Genomic DNA, 19,521 nt, shown 5'->3' on the forward strand with positions numbered 1-19,521 from the left:
ATGCGTTTAGAACTTACTGCTGAGCATTTACTAATGGTAATAGCTTCACTATTGAATGGTGGTTTTAGACATTCAGTTGTTGTTGAGAGCCATCCGGTTTATGGTCTGACAATTCAAGTTTGTCTTGGACTTAGGTTTTAGTATGAGGAACTTTCATGTAGGACCAAAAGACTATCTTAAGTGTATCACAGACAAGGCATGGTAGAATAGATAGTTACAATAAACACGGTTGTTGTAGTACAAACTATGTTGTTTCGATTTTACATCAAAACTTTTGTTGTATTATACTTGCTCATGCTTTTTGAAAACTCATGTAGCAGAGTACGGGTTTAAGTGAATCAGTAATTCCTTTGCCATTAGAAAATCCATATATTCGGCAATTACTACCATTGTACAGTCCATTTGACGATTCGTAGGTAATGTTCAATATTTATCCCCAGACCCCGCACAGAGCGGGCGCTCTCTGCACTGGGTACGCCCTTTTTTATAATCGATTATTGCTGTAGTTTTCACTTTTCAATGCAGTGCTCAACGAACCAAATATTAGCACTTAATTGACGTAAACAACAAATGGGTTAGCGGAGACAAATTGTTTACAATGCTAGAAAAAAACATGTTCACTTGATTTCAATACTGATTTTCATTATAGCCTTTAAGTGCTAATTGCATTATTCTATTATAGATTCATACAATGGATAATAATTCTCATGCACCATTGGGAGCCAAGACTAACACCTCCAAAGAAGGTAATATAACATTGTATCAAATATTACATGGCATGTACTATGTGTATGTGAACTTATATTAATTCAAAATGCACTGTAGTCGATGCTAAAGAACTTAAGAGGAAAGGGATAGAGCAAGATGGCAACAACAAAAGGATGTTATTAATAAGAGGCGTCATGAAGCCTATCATCAAAGAAAAAAGCAACATGTTATTGGAACTACCAATTGTAATGCATCCTAACATATTAACATTGTCATGTAGTGATGAATTGACATTTATTTTTTCTTATTACAGATATATGTAATGTGTAAAATTTTGTAGATGACGACGCTGCATCAAATAAGGAAAATGTTGATCCTGTTGAAACAAATGATTGGCTCCATAGGAATAATTCCTATCAGACCAACAATATTGTTGATGAGAACATATCCACACGATTATCATGTAATTGAAGATGCTAAAATATTTTAGGTCTTTCAAAATGATATTGCAATAATATGACCCAATAAAGCTAATGAATGTATTTGTATGATTACATTGATAGATGAGCCAGAAAAGGAGACTATAGATAAGGAGAGCACTATTGGTTTCACCAGTACCTCTATTCCCAATGCTAATGAAACATGTGTGCAAAGTACATCAAAAGGTAACTACAAGAGTGAATGGTACAAAAACATGACACCTGAACAGAGGGAAGCAAGGCATGAGTGCCAAAGGCTGCACAATAGGGAACCCAAGCGTAAAGAGGCATTAAAATTGTCTAAGAAAAAAATTCAAAGAGGTACAGAAGCACACCCTGCACCCTAACTCTATCGCAATGGAGAACCCGTTATTTATTCCTGAGTTTGTGTGGCCCGCTGCAGGCCAATCTAGAGCTCATGGATCCACGGCAAAATCCAGTGATTGGGTTATCCCAAAGTCCAGTTGTGGCAGAATCGCCTAATCTAATGCCTCTCAGGAGTACTTGTCTTCCATTAGACACTAGGGGAGAACACTAAATTACTCGGTTCTATCGGGTACACCCCAGGGGAGAACCCAAAAATCCACATTTTTGCCATCAGGATCACAAATAAGAGAATAAATCTTACATCATTCTTAACCATTTCTTACATCACTTTTAATACAACATCATAGTATAATGTTTATTATTATAACAGTGGAATGTACTCATATTATCAGAGTTATAAATAATTTAATTGAACAGCGGAATATAAACATGTGATCAGTATTACAGCGAAAATGAATATCTAATCATGACATGATGAAGTATGGATAAATAAACTACAACAACAGGTGATGAACTTTCATTTATAAAAATATTTGGTGAGAGTTATAAATAACAACTAGAATCACAGCGTAAAGGAATCCTCGCTGAGCCCACTAGGAGGAATCCACACACAAGAGTCAGGTTTAGCATCCACCTATCACCTGCAACAGGGGGAATAAAACCCTGAGTACTCAATTATACTCAGCAAGACTTACTCGTCAGGAGGAAGGAAAAGACTCCAAGGATATGCAAGGCTATCTGGCTTGTGGGTTCATTGCATTCGTAGGAAGCATTACTAAACGTGCATCCTTATATTTGATTTTTATTAATAGCCACATTGGTTCATTAACTAACCATTCTATGTAAGCACATGTCGGTGTTTCGAATAAGCACCGACAAGTAAATTTATATTTATGCACGTTAGGCCCGGATGGTGCGCTAATGGACACAAGATTTATATTGGTTCGGGCTGAATATCCCTACGTCCAGTCTATTGCTGCTCATGTTATTAGCACCAAAAATGGTTCATAGTAGGGGGTACAAACGATCGAGAGAGGGACTGGTCCCAGATCTCTGATGGAAGGGTTGAAAGGATGTTAAGAGCCTGATAGCAGCTTGACTGTGTGTGATGTGTGTTGTTCGTCAAAAGTCCGTCCCTCTAGTGGAGCCCTGCCCTCCCCTTTTATAGACCAAAGGGGGGAAGCAGGGGCTACAGACGGAAGAAAGAAGAAAATACCAAGGGTATAGAAGATCCTTAGGAGGAGCCGGGTCTTCCTTTTTTCCATGCCTGCCCTGTATAACCTGATAGACCGTGTCAAAAGTGGTGTGCTTGTTGATCTTCGTAGGCCATGCCCTAGCCTCTTTTAGCAAGTGGGTGCGTCCCATCCTGCTCCTGTGGGCGGCGTGTCAGATGGGGTTGTTGATCTCTGACCCCGTAGGGAGCAGATGGCGTGGTGATTGCTTGTTTATCACTGTAGAAGACAGGAGTCCCTGCTTAGAACATAGCGGTTGTCGTATGTCCGCGTCAGGTTCTTTGCCCGAAGGTTGAAGGCGGTGCCTACAACACTGTAGGGCGAAGAGCATGCGCCCGCAACACTATTCAGGCTCTGCTATGCCTGGAAGGGTCTAAGCGTTCGTCCCGTCGCGCCCTGATGGCACTTTCCTACAGGGGTGCAGGGTATGGTCCTTGATGCCGCGGTTGACCTGAACGTCTTGTCTCACCCTGTACCTATCATCATGAGGGGGTGGGGGGTAGTTGTTAGACGAGGCGGAGCTAGTCTTTTATTCATCGGGCAAGGCGGGGTCTAGCCTTTTAGCCCTCGGGTGAGACGGAGCTGGTCCACAGGCATCGGGCAAGGCGGAGTCTAGCCCTTAGCCCTCGGGCAAGGCGGAGTCTAGCCCTTAGCCCTCGGGCGGGGCGGAGCTAGCCCACGGGCGTCGAGCGAGGCAGAGTCTAGCCCTCGGGTGAGGTGGAGCTGGCCCATGGGCGTCGGGCATGGCGGAACTAAACTCCCATCATTCGGGCAAGAAGCGTAGTAGCGCCCTTGTCCGTCCGGGAGTTTTTGACGTTCGATGGTTATTAGTTCCACCTCCTTGGGTACCCCGGTATTAGGTCCCCGACAGCACCTATGCTACTTTCAAGTATGTGGTAAGCAATCAGATTTCCTTTTTCATCTTCCATCTTTAATCTTCAGTTCTTACTACGGCGCTAGGCATGAAACAAGCCGTACCGGATCGCCCGGCGATTTGCGAATCAATGCCCCCAGCTGTGTACCCCAAAAACACACGCCCCGCTTGTACCCAAGGCAAAAGTAGGACCAACCCATCACTCTCCTGTCCTAGGTGTCTAGGTCCCCGTCCAAACTGAGACTCCAAGCCCCCGTCCCTGAGTCTCGGACTCAGTGTGGTGCAAGGACCTCCTCCACCAAAATAAAACCCTGACAGTCGGTCCAGAAAGAGCCAGATCCGCGACAAGAGAGCAACAAGTCTTCCAAGCGCCCATACCCAAGTATGTGCTCGGGATAATAAGTCTGTGACTTGCCTCGATGGCTTATGCAATGATCGGTCCTTAACCGACCGGACAGGAAAAGCAGTGTAACTAAGCTATGCCCCATGTCCACGGTGACACATCCTCTTACACCAACCAATACCCAAACCATATCCCTACCCGGTCACCAATTTCCTTTCCACCATTTTTATATTTTACAAGTGATGATAATCCAATAATATATTTCCTATATCTCACGAGTGGCAGACAATCACTCGACTTCAACCGGAGTCCTATAGCATAGCAATCTACCAGATCCTATCATACCAGTAAGACTCATAGGATAAAGATATATATGCAAGTGGGTTTCATTCAACTCCTTAAAACTTAATGCACAAATATAATTTAAACTGCAGAAAAGTAGGGGTTATTCACTAGGGCTTGCCTGGGTAAGATATATATTAAAGTTAGTATCTGCATCTTCAGATCATCCACATCATCTGAATAGATAGCCCATCGCATCATCTTCTGGAGAGAATACCATCCCACCCTCTACAGATTCCCAATCATCCTTCAATCGATCCGTTGATTCATCATCGTACCTATATGATATGCATGCGATGCAAATGCAAAGATGTAATTAATCAACTGCAATTGTGACTCGTAAAATACGACGTACGCCACTCGAGTTAACGGGCTAGTTCTAACGACGACCGTACTTAGGCTATATATACACGTTGTCGGATCAGATGCTAGTTCCCAACAATTATTTTCGTTACATAAGCCCAAGGGGTTTCTTTATTCCATTCTATTGGTTTAATCATTATTTGTAATAGGACATCATTAACTACTCTAGTAAAGTAATTATTTTGGAGCTACAAAATTACCACGAGTACCTAATATTGTTAAGAGCCTGCTGTACAAATTTTTGATTCAACAATATTACCAATTTATCATGGAAACCCCTAGAAGTTTATATTTTTACAATATTAAGTATCCCAATTTAAGTATATAGCTTCCATGAATATTATCAAACTATGTGGACAAACTATACTAACAGGCAGATCATGATTTTAGAGACCCAACAAAACTGGTTTGGCATTTTTCTGATTTTTCTACACTTTATTTTCTATTTCCCAAGCATTTAGACAATTGCTGAAATTAACAAAACAACAAAAAGTAAAAGGTTCCTTGGGTCCGAAGCGGCCCAGCTTGGCCTGGCCCAGCGAGCCAAGCAGCCCAGGCGGAGAGCGACAGGGCAACAGCGTTGGCAGCCCAGGCGCCGGCCGCGGCCCAGCCAGACAGCAAAGACACCCAACGGGCCTAGGCGCAAGCAGACCCAAGGCCGGCCCAGCGCAGGCGAGAGCGGCCCAAGCGGGCAGGTGGCGCGGCAAAAATGTGAAACGGTCCCTGAACTTTCCTTTAATTACAACGAGGTCCAACTACTATTTAGCACACCCACTGACAAGTTCGTTTAACCCCCCCCCCCCCCCCCGGCGTCCACCTAAATCATGCTTTCTCACCTTCCCTTTCTCCCCAATTGCAGAGCGCGGAGCAGAGCCACCGACCGGCGGTGAAATCCAGCCACGCGCTCGTCGACGGCGGTGGGGAGGCGGCCTCATGGCTTGCCCGATGTTAGGCACACCCGCAGGAGAACGTGCTCGGCCTAAGCTAGAGCGCGGAGCTCCAGCCACGTGCGGCGTGCTCGAGACCAAGCGGTTCCACGGTGAGGGCGATTGTGGGCAACGCAGGCCCAAGAGCGCTTGCCAGGGAAACTATCAGGTAGGGATGCAGTGGTGGCATGGCCCGGTGGGGCGTTGCAGTGGTGTGGACGATGGAGATGCGGCGTGGGAGAGGTCCAGCACCAGCGGAGTCAGTGGCGAAGCAGCGAGGAGGTAGAGCTATGGCACAAGCATGACATGCGCTGGCGCAGCAGAGTGAGGGAGTCGCACGTGGGCTCGGAGGTGAGGCTGTGGAGCTACGACATCGGAAGGGGGCTCCAGACCACAGGCGGCCGGCTCGGATGAGTAGCACGTGCTGCGGAGGCAGGGCAACGGTGGGCGCGGCCTAGCCAGTGCTGCAGGGCACATAGTTGCGGCTATAGCTAGGCAACGAAGAAGAGAAAACGAGAAGGGGCGCTGGTGCAGCAGGCCACAGCGTGGCCCCACGGGAGGTGCGAACACTGGGGCAAAGCACGGGCATGGTCGCGAGGCATGTGTGCACGCCCGCACACGCGACGGCGATGGAAGGCTCGGCAACGGCGTTGGCCGGGCGACGTGCGGATCGCGGTGGCGAGGTGCTGTGGCTGTGCAATGTAGGCGTAGACAAGCAGAGGAAGAAAGGAGAGAACGCCAAAGCAGTAGGCTAGCGCGGCTAGGGTTACGCGTGGACGGCGGCATCGGCACGAGGCAACAGAGGGAGGGCGAGCTGGAGAGGGCGAGCCAGAGCAGTGTTTGCGATCCAGTACTCTCCAAGCACAGAGCAAACCGCAACGTCTTCATGCGAAGCCACTCCTTACGGACATGGCCAGTATAGAGGGCAAACAGAGGCAAGACCGACACGAGCGACGGGCCACAGTAGGCAAGACAAGGATGTGGGGACTCGTGGATTGGAGCTTTGCTTCACCGGCCAGGGGGACAGTAGAAACATCACGGCGTGGTTGCTTGTGTGCATGCACTTGCTTGCCGAGTGCACAAGCGTTCAGTGTGGGTATTGCTACTGGGTAAGCTTGTACACGTATTACCTGTAAGCTTACAGTGGTTCTTGCTTCATCACTTTACTAGTGCTTCAGAATGTGCCAGCGGCCAATCAGGGGCTAGAGACAGCAGCAGCAAGTTGACCTCGGCACATAGACAAACAGTGACAAGCAAGGTCGATCAGAGAGAGACAGAGCAAGCAAACAACATGAGGGTTCGGCCAACACCATCAACATTGGGATAGCATGGCACGACGCAAGTAAATCGGGTGACCGATTTAGAGCAGGGAAAACAACACCGTCGTACCGACAAGGCTGGTGGGAAGAGTGGCCAGCGGCACTCACATTTTTATCTCTATTTCATTTTAAGTTTTTAACCCGATTAACTTCCACCAATAATTATTTTCGATAAAAGTTCATACTTCGCACCAACCCACAGAGACAAAATATTTAAGCGCTATTTACTTACTTTACTCAATATAGTTTGCTAAAAATGGCATTTTAAACCTAAGCTCAATATTTAAATTTTAAAATCCGAGAAACTTGTTCTAGAAATTTTACTTAGGCCTAAATCACGGTGCTAAATGAGATCATAACACCAGGGTGTTACAACCAATCCCCCTTAAAAAGAATCTTGTCCCGAGATTCGAAGCAAGAAGCAGAAGGGGAAAATGCGATTACATTTCATACATCAGGGATTACACGAAAGATTACATGACTTCGAATACTAAACCACACGGGGATCTAGGGATACATGGTTAAGAGCAACTTGGTACAACCGTGTCGACAAAATATGGTCGACAGTCCATCTAGGGGTATGCCCATGATGGTAGATTGTCGGTAGACGGTGAATGTAATCAGGAACCAGATGGTTACAGAGGCACAAGACACAAGATTTATACAGGTTCGGCCGCCGTGTTGGCGTAATACCTACGTCCTGTGTCTCATTATTCTGTATTGATTGAGTCTAGATCCATTGTCCTCTCTAAGGGGGACCCCTGCCTCTCCTTATATAGTCTGGAGAAGGAGGGTTACAAGTAAAGTATCCTATTTTGTACTATTACAATATCTAGTACAACTTGTAATCTTGTTGTGCACGCCTCGATCTTACGGGCCGGGCCACCTCAGATGGTGCGGCCCATGTACCATCTTGTGGTACCTGGGGGTATATCCCCCACAGCTAGTCCCTGAGCGCCATGTATTCTGATGCGACATGCCATTTTAACCTTCTCCAAACAGTGAGGCTTGAGTTCTTGACATCTTCGACCACCATTGTCGTCGGAGAAGTAGGTTGTCCGAAGAATGTATGGTGCTCTTAAGAAGAAAGAAAAAATATTTCCGTCCTGGGAAGTGTGCCCACTTGGGTTTCTGTGAAGAAACGTAAGGGTGTCTTGAAGCGTAGCGTCTTTGATCATCAGAGGCGTATGGGTCGAAAAACAAACACATTCACCGCAAGGTGAAGTGTGCCCACTTAGTCCCCGAGCCTAGTAGTAGGTGACGTAGGCACGTGGTGCCAGGGTCTAAAATGAATTCCCAGTTAAGTTGAGAATCCAATCGTCGTATAGGCGATACGAGATGCACCAGCAGGTGCATCGTACCGATGTAGTCCCTGAGCTTGCTGGAAGGCGAGGTGTGAGCCTTGTAGCAAGGTCTAAGTGAGAAAAAATATCCCAACTGTATGCGAGTTGCTAGTCACATGTAGTCGAGATGCAAAGTCCCCGAGCCGTGGTCGGAGAGTGGTTCGTCGCTTGCTCCTCGACCTGTGCTCAGGGACTGCCTCGACCACTCTTCGACCACGGCTCGGGGACTTTGCGTCTCGACTACATGTGACTAGCAACTCGCATACAGTTGGGATATTTTTTTCTCACTTAGACCTTGCTACAAGGCTCATACCTCGCCTTCCAGCAAGCTCGGGGACTACATCGGTACGATGCACCTACCGGTGCATCTCATATTGCCTATACAATGATTGGATTCTCAACTTAACTGGGAATTCGTTTTAGACCCTGGCACCACGTGCCTACGTCACCTACTACCAGGCTCAGGGACTAAGTGGGCATACTTCACCTTGCGGTGAATGTGTTTGTTTTTCGACCCCTACGCCTCTGATGATCAAAGACGCTACACTTCAAGACACCCTTACGTTTCTTCATAGAAACCCAAGTGGGCACACTTCCCAGGATAGAAATCCTTTTTCTTTCTTCTTAAGAGCACCATACATTCTTCGGACAACCTACTTCTCCGACGACAACGGTGGTCGAAGATGTCAAGAACTCAAGCCTCTCTGTTCGGAGAAGGTTAAAATGGCATGTCACATCAGAATACATGGCGCTCGGGGACTAGCTGTGGGGGATATACCCCCAGGTACCACAAGATGGTACATGGGCCGCACCATCCGAGGTGGCCCGACCCGTAAGATCGAGGCGTGCACAGCAAGATTACAAGTTGTACTAGATATTGTAATAGTACCAAATATAATACTTTACTTGTAACCCTCCTCCTCTAGACTATATAAGGAGAGGCAGGGGTCCCCCTCAGAGAGGACAATGGATCTAGACCTCAATCAATACAAAATAATGAGACACAGGACGTAGGTATTACGCCAACACGGCAGCCGAACCTGTATAAATCTTGTGTCTTGTACCTCTATAACCATCTGGTTCCTGATTACACGCACCGTCTACCGACAATCTACCATCATGGGCAACCCCTAGATGGACTACCGACCATATTTCGTCAACAAACCGAGACTTACTCCAGAAGTCTAGATAGACAAGGACAATGGAGAATCAACAAGAAGATGATTATCCAAAACATGGCATAGCACCAACAGATCCAGAAATAGTTGACTAAGAAGTAAAATATTGTAAACCCTATGACCAAACTAACCAAGAGAACTTGAACTTCTTTGATGAACTGAATCCTTTCTTCTCCTCAGATTACACCAGCGCCTCAGACTGACACATCTTGCTTCACAATGGTGACTGGATTTCATAGCTCTACTCTAGATGCGAGGAGAAAAGGCCGAAGAAGAAAAGCAAGGACCAAGGGGATTTATAGAGGTGGACGGAGATGGGATACACAGACGGTTCATGCTATGGGGATAAACACAGCCCTGGTGCGCTCCTTGCACAAGCGAGCGGATGGGAAATAAAGGAGGAGAGGGGTCCGCTCGACGAGGTAGACATGCGGGCGGTCGTGTCCCCAAAAAGAAGGAAGAAAGGGAAGGGGAAATGGGGGGGTCCGGTATGGGGATGAGGCACGAGAGTCAAGAGCCGACCAGATGCTAGGAAAAGGAAAAGCGTACAGTGCACAAGGACGGTGAGGGCGGCACAATGCTGCGGCCACGCGAGAATGGGAAGCTAAAGGGCCCGACATAGATGGCATTCACAGGGCACGCAGCGAAATAACCCAGCATACATAGCGTGGTCAACTAAACATAGGGCTTGGGACATGACATCCACTTAGAAATCATAATCACTCCCGACTATCCACTGCTAACTTTCCTTACTACTGTTCTTTTGCCTTACTTTCCTTGACCATATCCATCTTTTCTGTAGACTGAGACTATGTCATACTTTCTTCAAAACCACCTCCTCTTGTTTACCTTGAGAGAACACTTCTGCATCAACCCGTTGTGGATTTCCCATTTGAACACCTGAACATTTCTAAGGAGAATTTTTTTAAAACCAAACGGTGCGATGGTGTAACCTGGTATAGGTACTTGGTTAACAACCTCGATACCAGCGCATGCCGAGCAGCGTCACCATGTGGTAGCTGTTCCACAGGGAGCCCTCGGTGTCGTCGTGGCACCATAAGCTATTAACCAGGTAACTACTACCAACTTACACACCATGAAGGTGGTGGGGTCATAGACCACAGAGTAAGGGAAGTATCACAAAGGGAAATTCAAACAATAAAGGTCCCCCTCACAACAAGGGACAAGGAATTCAAATCCAATGGCGGATTTGTTTTAAAAAGATTCAAGTGTTCTGCTGGGACATCTATAATTAGTCGATACAGTGTCCAATATTATCCAATCACGACTAATCTACTAGCATCTGAATGTCAACTTCTCTTGTAACCTGCTAAATATCACCCTAGAAAACTTAAGCACGTCTAAAGAAACTTAAGATAGATGAACGCAATAAACATAGTGAAACAAATAAAATACACATTCCAACGTTCTTATATGGATACAACATACATGCATCTAGACTCCCATCCACGACACAGCATTCACCTATGGTCAGACGATCTCAACAACTATGGGCGACAACAACGGCAAGAGTACAATACTAGAGGACAGCAACGAAAAACACTACTACTACAGGTACATCATCCCAAGGCACTAATCTACATCTTCTCGGGGCATGGCTGAGTGAGAGAAACCAAGGGTTCTACTTCTAACACTTCCGATGGTGGATGTGCTGGTGGTTCTGCATCACTGGTTCTCCTCCTTTTAGGCAGGTGGATAAGGATCCCTTCCAAGACCGGGGCACCCTGCCTTTCAGCAGCCAACGCCCTCTGCTCAGCCCAGGTGATAAGATAGGCCACCCGTAGCTGATGGACATGTCGATCTTTAGCCTCCTTCAAGGCTTCCTCCATGGTAGCCTCCTAGCTCTCAGCAGGTACGGCACTGGCATGCGCTTCGGCGAGCTACACCTAGAGCATCCGGTTGAAGACCTCGGCTTCCTCGGCACGCCATAGGCACGCCCCTAGTTCCAAGGCTTGACGGTCGTACTGCTCATCCAGAGCAAGTAGGTACGTGGTCAAGTGCACCACGGTGGGACTGTCCTCTTACGCATCCCGCCCTTGCAAAGCCTCCATGCAAGCCCTCTATGCCCGCCGATTCTTATCCAAAGGAGGAAAGAACCTCATGGGGGTACGGGCAATGGGCTCCTCATAGATTTGGCAGAGGTACCGCAAGGCTTTGTGGGCCACAACCTGGTAGGTGTCGACGAAGCGAAACTTGATTGCGGTCACACTCTAGGCTTCAGTGAGGTTGGGGAACTCTTCACTCTTCCCGATGTAGACGGTAACCTCACACCGCTCGGTGCCATGCTCCTCATACTCGTGGCCCTCATACTCATGACGATCTTTGACACTGAGCTTTTGTAGGGTGGCATGCAGGATTCTAGGAAAACCCTCAATGTTCAGGCAGTAGGTACTAACCCAGGCTCCTACCATCTCTGGCGGTGGTTGCAAGGAAGGCTAAGCGAAAAGCTAGCTCAAAGGAAAAGCTAAGCGAGCTAAAGTACGCCGAGTGGTGGTACCAATGGCTAAGCTAGGCTCTACTTATAAAGGCGGAGCATTCAGTGGTCCTGGTGCGGTTCACCAGGGTTCCCATGAGAGATCACTACGACGAATCGATCAAATTCTACGTGTTCGAGGCGAGCGACGTGCGATGCCATTACTAACTAGAACGACTGCAGGGCATGGGTCCTACAAGAGCGCAAAAAAGGGGTATAGGGAGACGTGGGCCACGATAGGCATGAACCATGGGCGAACGCGAAACACGAAGCCACAGTGCAGACCTAACTTTGAAATTGGAACGAGGCAGTCGTGCACAATCCGACACGCATGACACCTATGAAGGGTGTATCTACAAGCAATACGAGCACTAGAATGCACAAACAGGATATGCATGAATGCACATCCTATACGTCCTTCCACTGTTGCCAACATATAGGACAACCGTTCTTAGATTTTTGGCACATCGTTCTCTCCCTGTAGCTAATCGATACTATTGAACTATGCTCGAGTTAGTGTACCTGCAGAAAACTTGATTAAGCCTATCTAAGTCAGCAGAGTGCCATCTATCATGGATACATAACCATAGTAATAGGGCTACTTATATAACTTCGCATACAAACGTCCTAACCTTTTGAAATGAATTTGTTGTCAAATTTTATTTTAGAAAAGGTTTTCGAAGCCTTATTTCCTCATTTACGCTCTGGTACCACCTGTGGTAGAACCGCCTAATCTAATGCCTCTCAGAAGTGCTTGTCTTCTATTAGACACTAAGCACTCAGAGGAGAACACTAAATTACTCGGTTCCATCGGGCACACCCCAGGGGAGAACCCGAAAATCCACTTTTTTCCATCAGGATCACAAATGAGAGAATAAAGCTTACATCATTCTTAACCATTTCTTACATCACTTTTAATACAACATCATAGTATAATATTTATTATTATAATAGCAGAATGTACTCATATTATCAGATTTATGAACAATTTAATTGAACAGCGGAATAAAAACATGTGATCAGTATTACAGTAGAAATGAATATCTAATCATGACATGATGAAGTATGGATAAATAAACTACAACAACAGGTGATGAACTTTCATTTATAATAACATTTGGTGAGAGTTATAAATAACAACTACGATCACAGCATAAAGGAATCCTCGCTGAGCCCACTAGGAGGAATCCATACATAAGAGTCAGCTTTAGCATCCACCTGTCACCTGCAATAGGGGGAATAAAACCCTGAGTACTCAATTGTACTCAGCAAGACTTACCCGATAGGAGAAAGGAAAAGACTCCAAGGATATGCAAGGCTATCTGGCTTGTGGGTTCATTGCATTCGCCGGAAGCATTACTAAACGTGCATCCTTATATTCAATTTTTATTAATAGCCGCATTGGTTCATTAACTAACCATTCTATGTAAGCACCTGTGCTACTTTCAAGCAGGTGGTAAGCAATCAGATTTCCTTTTCCATCTTCCATCTTTGATCTTCAGTTCTTACTATGGTGCTAGGCACGAAACAAGCCGTACCGGATCACCCGATGATTCGCGAATTAATGCCCCCAGCGGGGTACCCCAAAAACACACGCCCCGCTTGTACCCAATAGACAAGCCGGACCAACCCATCACTCTCCTATCCTGGGTGTCCAGGTCCCCGTCCAAACTGGGACTCCAAGCCCCCGTCCCTGAGTCCCAGACTCAATGCGGTGCAAGGACCTCCTCCAAGAAAATAAAACCCTAACAGTCAGTCCGGAAAGAGCCGGATCCATGACAAGAGAGCAACAAGTCTTCCAAGCGCCCATACTCAAGTATGTGCTCAGGATAAAAAGTCTGTGACTTGCCTCGATGGCTTATGCAACGATCGGTCCTTAACCGACCAGACAGGGAAAGCAGTGTAACTAAGCTATGCCCCGTGTCCACAGCGACACATCCTCTTACATCCACCAATACCCAAACCATATCCCTACCCGGTCACTAATTTCCTTTCCACCATTTTTATATTTTCCAAGTGATGATAATCCAGTAATATATTTCCTATATCTCGCGAGTGATAGGCAATCACTCGACTTCTACCGGAGTCCTGTAGCATTGCAATCTACCCGATCCTATCATACTAGTAAGACTCATAGGATAAAGATATATATATATATACAAGTGGGTTTCATTCAACTCCTTAAAACTTAATGCACAAATATAATTTAAACTATAGAAAAGTAGGGGTTATGCACCAGGGCTTGCCTGGGTAAGATATATATTAAAGTTAGTATCTGCATCTTTAGATCATCCACATCATCTGAATAGACAGCCCATCGCATCATCTTCTGGAGAGAATACCATCCCACCCTCTGTAGATTCCCAATCATCCTTCAATCCATCTGTTGATTCATCATCGTACCTATATGATATGCATGCGATGCAAATGCAAAGATGTAATTAATCAACTGCAATCGTGACTCGTAAAATACGACGTACACCACTCGAGTTAATGGGCTAGTTCTAACGATGACCGTACTTAGGCTACATATACACATTGTCGGATCAGACGCTAGTTCCCAACAATTATTTTCGTTACATAAGCCCAAGGGGGTTCTTTATTCCATTCTATCGATTTAATCATTATTCGCAATAGGACATCATTAACTACTCTAGTAAACTAATTATTCCGGAGCTACAAAAATTACCACGAGTATCTAATATTGTTAAGAGTCTACTGTACAAATTTTTGATTCAACAATATTACCAATTTATCATGGAAACCCCTACAAATTTATATTTTTATAATATTAAGTATCCCAATTTAAGTATATAGCTTCCACGAATATTATCAAACTATGTGGACAAACTATACTAACAGGTATATCATGATTTTAGAGACCCAACAAAACTGGTTTGGCATTTTTCTATTTTTTCTACACTTTATTTTCTATTTCCCAAGCATTTAGACAATTGCTGAAATTAACAAAACACCAAAAAGTAAAATGTTCCTTGGGCCCGAAGCGGCCCAGCTCAGCATGGCCCAGCGAGCCAAGCAGCCTAGGCGAAGAAGGCGTGCGTGTGGCCTAGAGCGACAGGGCAACAGCGCGGGTGGCCCAGGCGCCGGCCGCGGCCAAGCCAGACGGTAGAGACGCCTAACTGGCCCAGGCGCAAGCAGACCCAAGGCCGGCCCAGGCGCTCAGCAGCAGGTGGCCCATAGGCGCACTGCAGGCCGGCCCAGCGCAAGCAAGAGTGGCCCAGGCGGGCAGGTGGCGCGGCACAAATGCATAACGGTCCCTAAACTTTCCTTTAATTATGACGAGGTCCAACTACTATTTGGCACACCCACTGACAAGTTTGTTTACCCCCCCAACATCCACCTAAATCATGCTTTCTCACCTTCTCTTTCTCCCCAATTGCAGAGCATGGAGTAGAACCACCGGCCGGTGGCGAAATCTGGCCGCATGCTCATCGACGGCAGTGGGGAGGCGGCCTCATGTCTTGCCCGATGCTAGGCACACCCATAGGAGAACATGCTCGGCCTGAGCTAGGGCGCGGAGCTCCAGCCACGTGCGGCGCGCTTGAGACTGAGCGGTTCTATGATGAGGGCGATTGCGGGCAACGCAGGCCCAAGAGCGCTTGCCAGGGAAACCATCGGGTGGGGATGCAGTGGTGGCATGGCCCGGTGGGGCGTTGTAGTGGCGCGGACGATGGAGACGTGGCGCGGGAGAGGGCCAGCATCGGTGGAGTCGGTGGCGAAGCAGCGAGGAGGCAGAGCTGCGGCACAAGGATGACGTGTGCTGGCACAACAAAGTGAGGGAGTCGCACGTGGGCTCGGAGGTGAGGCTGCGGAGGTAGGGCAACAGCGGGCGCAGCCTAGCCGGTGCTGCAGGGCACATGGGTGCGGCTGTAGCTAGGCAGCGAAGAAGAGAAAATGAGAAGGGGCACCGGTGCAGCGGGCCACGGTGCGGCCCCATGGGAGGCGTAGACACCGGGGTAGAGCACGGGCATGGCCACGAGGCATGCGTGCACGCCCGCACACGCGACGGCGGTGAAAGGCGCAGCAACAGCGTTGGCCGAGTGATGTGCGGGTCGTGGCGGCGAGGTGTTGTGGCCGTGCGACACATGCGCAGACAAGCAGAGGAAGAATGAGAGAACGCCGGAGCAGTAGGCCAGCGCGGCCGGGGTTACGCGCGGATGGCGGCATCGGCGTGAGGCAACAGAGGGAGGGCGAGCTGGAGAGGGCAAGCTAGAGCAGTGGTTGTGGTCTAGTACTCTCCTAGCACGGAGCAAACCTCAGCGTCTTCATGTGGAGCCACTCCTTACGGACATGGCTAGTACAGAGGGCAGACAGAGACAAGACCGGCACGAGCGACAGGCCACGGTAGGCAAGACAAGGATGTGGGGACTCGTGGATTGGAGCTTTGCTTCACCGGCTAGGGAGACAGTAGAAACATCATGTTGTGGTTGCTTGTGTGCATGCACTTGCTTGCCGAGTGCACAAGCGTTCAGTGCGGGTACTGCTGCTGGGTAAGCTTGTACATGTATTACTTGTAAGCTTGCAATGGTTCTTGCTTCATCACTTTACTAGTGCTTCAGAATGTGCCAGCGGCCAATCAGGGGCTGGAGACAGCAGCAGCAAGTTGACCTCGACACATAGACAAACAGTGACAAGCAAGGTCGATCAGAGAGAGACAGAGCAAGCAAACAACGTGAGGGTTCAGCCAACACCATCAACGCCGAGACAGTGTGGCGCGATGCGAGTAAATCGGGTGACCGATTCAGAGTAGGGAAAACAACACCGTCGTACCGACGAGGCTGGTGGGATGAGTGGCCAGCGGCACTCATATTTTTATCTCTATTTTGTTTTAAGTTGTTAACCCGATTAACTTCCACCAATAATTATTTCCCGCAAAAGTTCATACTTCGCACCAACCCACAGAGACAAAATATTTAAGCGCTATTTACTTACTTTACTCAATATAGTTTGCTAAAAAATGGCATTTTAAACCTAAGCTCAATATTTAAATTTTAAAATCTGAGAAACTCGTTCTGGAAATTTTACTTAGGCCTAAATCACGGTGCTAAATGAGATCGCAACACCGGGGTGTTACACCAGTGCAACACCTATTTATATTCCTCCACCTCATGAGGAGGCCGATGATGAAGAATGCGATGAGTTACTACCTGGCCATATGACACATAGATCACATGTTCTTTCAGGACAAAGACATGTGTTGTTGACGCATCGTAACACGATGTTTGAGCGTTGCATTGGTTCAAACACAAGGGCATCTAATAAAGATGGTGACTGCATGGTTGAAGACTGAGTGGATGCTAACACACCCTTGCCTCAATTAGCCGTGACCAACAACGGTAAATACTGGTGCCTCATTATCCCATTTAGGTGACCTATATACCATATTATATCTCATCGATCCATGGCCATTCTATGATTAACAAAAAATGCAGCACCGTACGTTCAAGCTACATCAGGCACACCAATGGCACCACTGTTTGATAATTATTAATGCATGGCTGAAGAACACCTAAATGATAATACACCCTTGCCTCAATCAGTACTGACCAACAACTATAAAATTGATGCCTCGTGATCCCATTTAGGTGACCTATATTATATATCATATTATACCTAACTCAACAATGGTCATTACATGATTTTCAGAAAGGACAGGACCTAGCCTTCAGCCTACATCAACCGCACCGACGGCACCACTATTTGATGACAGTGGTAATTTACATTATTTTCTAACATTCTATAAACTATTTGAACTCCTTTATTTATATTTACCCGTAGTTCTACTAACTCACGTATGTTTGACGGCCATAAATGATGATGAGGGAGATATATTTGAAGAGGATGAGAAAGAGGATGAGGGATACCTGTTTGCTGGGTAAGGTATTTGTGCGAAAGACCAAAAAGAAATCAAATCTTCAATTGCTTCATCTAAACTATTGTGGCTTAAATGTCATTTTAGATGATGACGATGTCCAAGACAATGACCTTGAGGAAGACACAACTTTTGTCCCTGAAGTACCTGACCAATATGAAAAAGGTGTATAGTAACATACCTACAGATACCCATATGTTAAAACTTGTCGCAAATTACGAGCACTATGATGCGAAAAAGGTTTGAACATGAACCACCTGGGTTCTGTTGTCGCAACTAAAAGATCGAGCTCAATGAACCGAATGTACCTGATGAGCTTATGAGGCTTTGGTCAAGTAATGATACAGATGCTAGGCACTTTCATAACAACATTAGGTTTTTCAATGGCCATTTCTCTTTCACTTCTCTATATTGTCGCCTCGATAGCGCTATTGCAAGCATGAAAAATTGTGGCATATACACCTTCCATGCACACGCCCAGATCTATCATAACATAAGGTCATTTGACAAAGAAGATGGTAAGGAGCCAAGACATCTTGAGCTTTACTTCTACGATGATGACCCAAGCCTTGAGCACTACTATCGACGATGTCGTGAAGAGAAGTGCCAAAAAGACAACGAAGTCATTGAGAGGCTTGTGGCCATCCTTTGTGACAACCCATACTCACAACAACTTAGGAGTTTGGGCCAGGCTAACCACCTCGAGGACTATTGTGTCACACTAAACCTTGACCAGAGGCTAGACCAGAGAACATATAATGTGCCGTCAGCTTTAGAGGTGGCTGCTGTTTGGATTGAGGGAAGCGAACTCCTTGGTCAGTTCCAGAATAGTGTTGTCCTGGATGGGAAAGATAGAAGCAGACACGGCATCCGCTCATATCATGGATGTTACAATGCTCTTTCATACCCTCTATTCTTCCCTAAGGGTGAGCTTGGGTGGCACATGGATATTCTGAAGAAAGGAGTTAGTATGGAAGAAGTCATTGGGTATCGTGCCCTATAGAAGGCTCATAGTGGGTCAGAAGAAGAAATAGGTTTGTTATTCTTCTTATTTAAATACTTCGCATACATGTACCTCAGTGGTTATTCTACAAACAACTATAATTCATGGCTATTTTTTGTAGACTCCCCTGGTAGACTATGCGTGTCTATGCGTGACTACTACTGCTACAAGTTTTAGATGCGTCTAGGAATAGTTAACCCCATATTGTACGGCAAGCGTCTATTCCAGCAGTTTGCAGTCGACACGTACATCAAGATCGAGAGTTCTTGATTAGATTATATACACAACCATCAAGATGATATTAGGGCCAACCTCTACCAAGGATTGGTTGATAGCCTACATGCCGATGAAGGTAGAGCAGAAGCTGTTGGAAAAAAGGACAGTGATGCCTTCATCATTTATTGGAGGCCCCCGTGACATGAGGTGTCGGTACATGGACACCATGGCTCTAGTACGGAGGTTTCGTAAACCAGACATCTTCCTGACTATGACATGTAAGCCAAACTGGGATGAGATCAAGCATGAACTCTACCCTGGCCAGACACCACAGGATCGTCTAGATCTCGTTGTTCGAGTCTTTAGAGCAAAACTACAAGAGCTGAAGGATAGACTACTAAAAAGGATATCCTTGGAAAGGTGCGAGCACATGTTTATGTTGTGAAGTTCCAGAAGAGGGGTCTGCCGCATGCACATTTTT

General features: G+C 46.6%; 1 pseudogene; it reads left to right on the forward strand.

Moving 5' to 3' along the window:
• On the forward strand, nt 1-19,001 carry LOC136454478 (uncharacterized; annotated as a pseudogene).
• Nucleotides 19,002-19,521: the final 520 nt, after the last annotated feature.

This window comes from Miscanthus floridulus, chromosome 5 (genome assembly GCF_019320115.1).
Source record: "Miscanthus floridulus cultivar M001 chromosome 5, ASM1932011v1, whole genome shotgun sequence".
Taxonomy (NCBI): Eukaryota; Viridiplantae; Streptophyta; class Magnoliopsida; order Poales; family Poaceae; genus Miscanthus; species Miscanthus floridulus.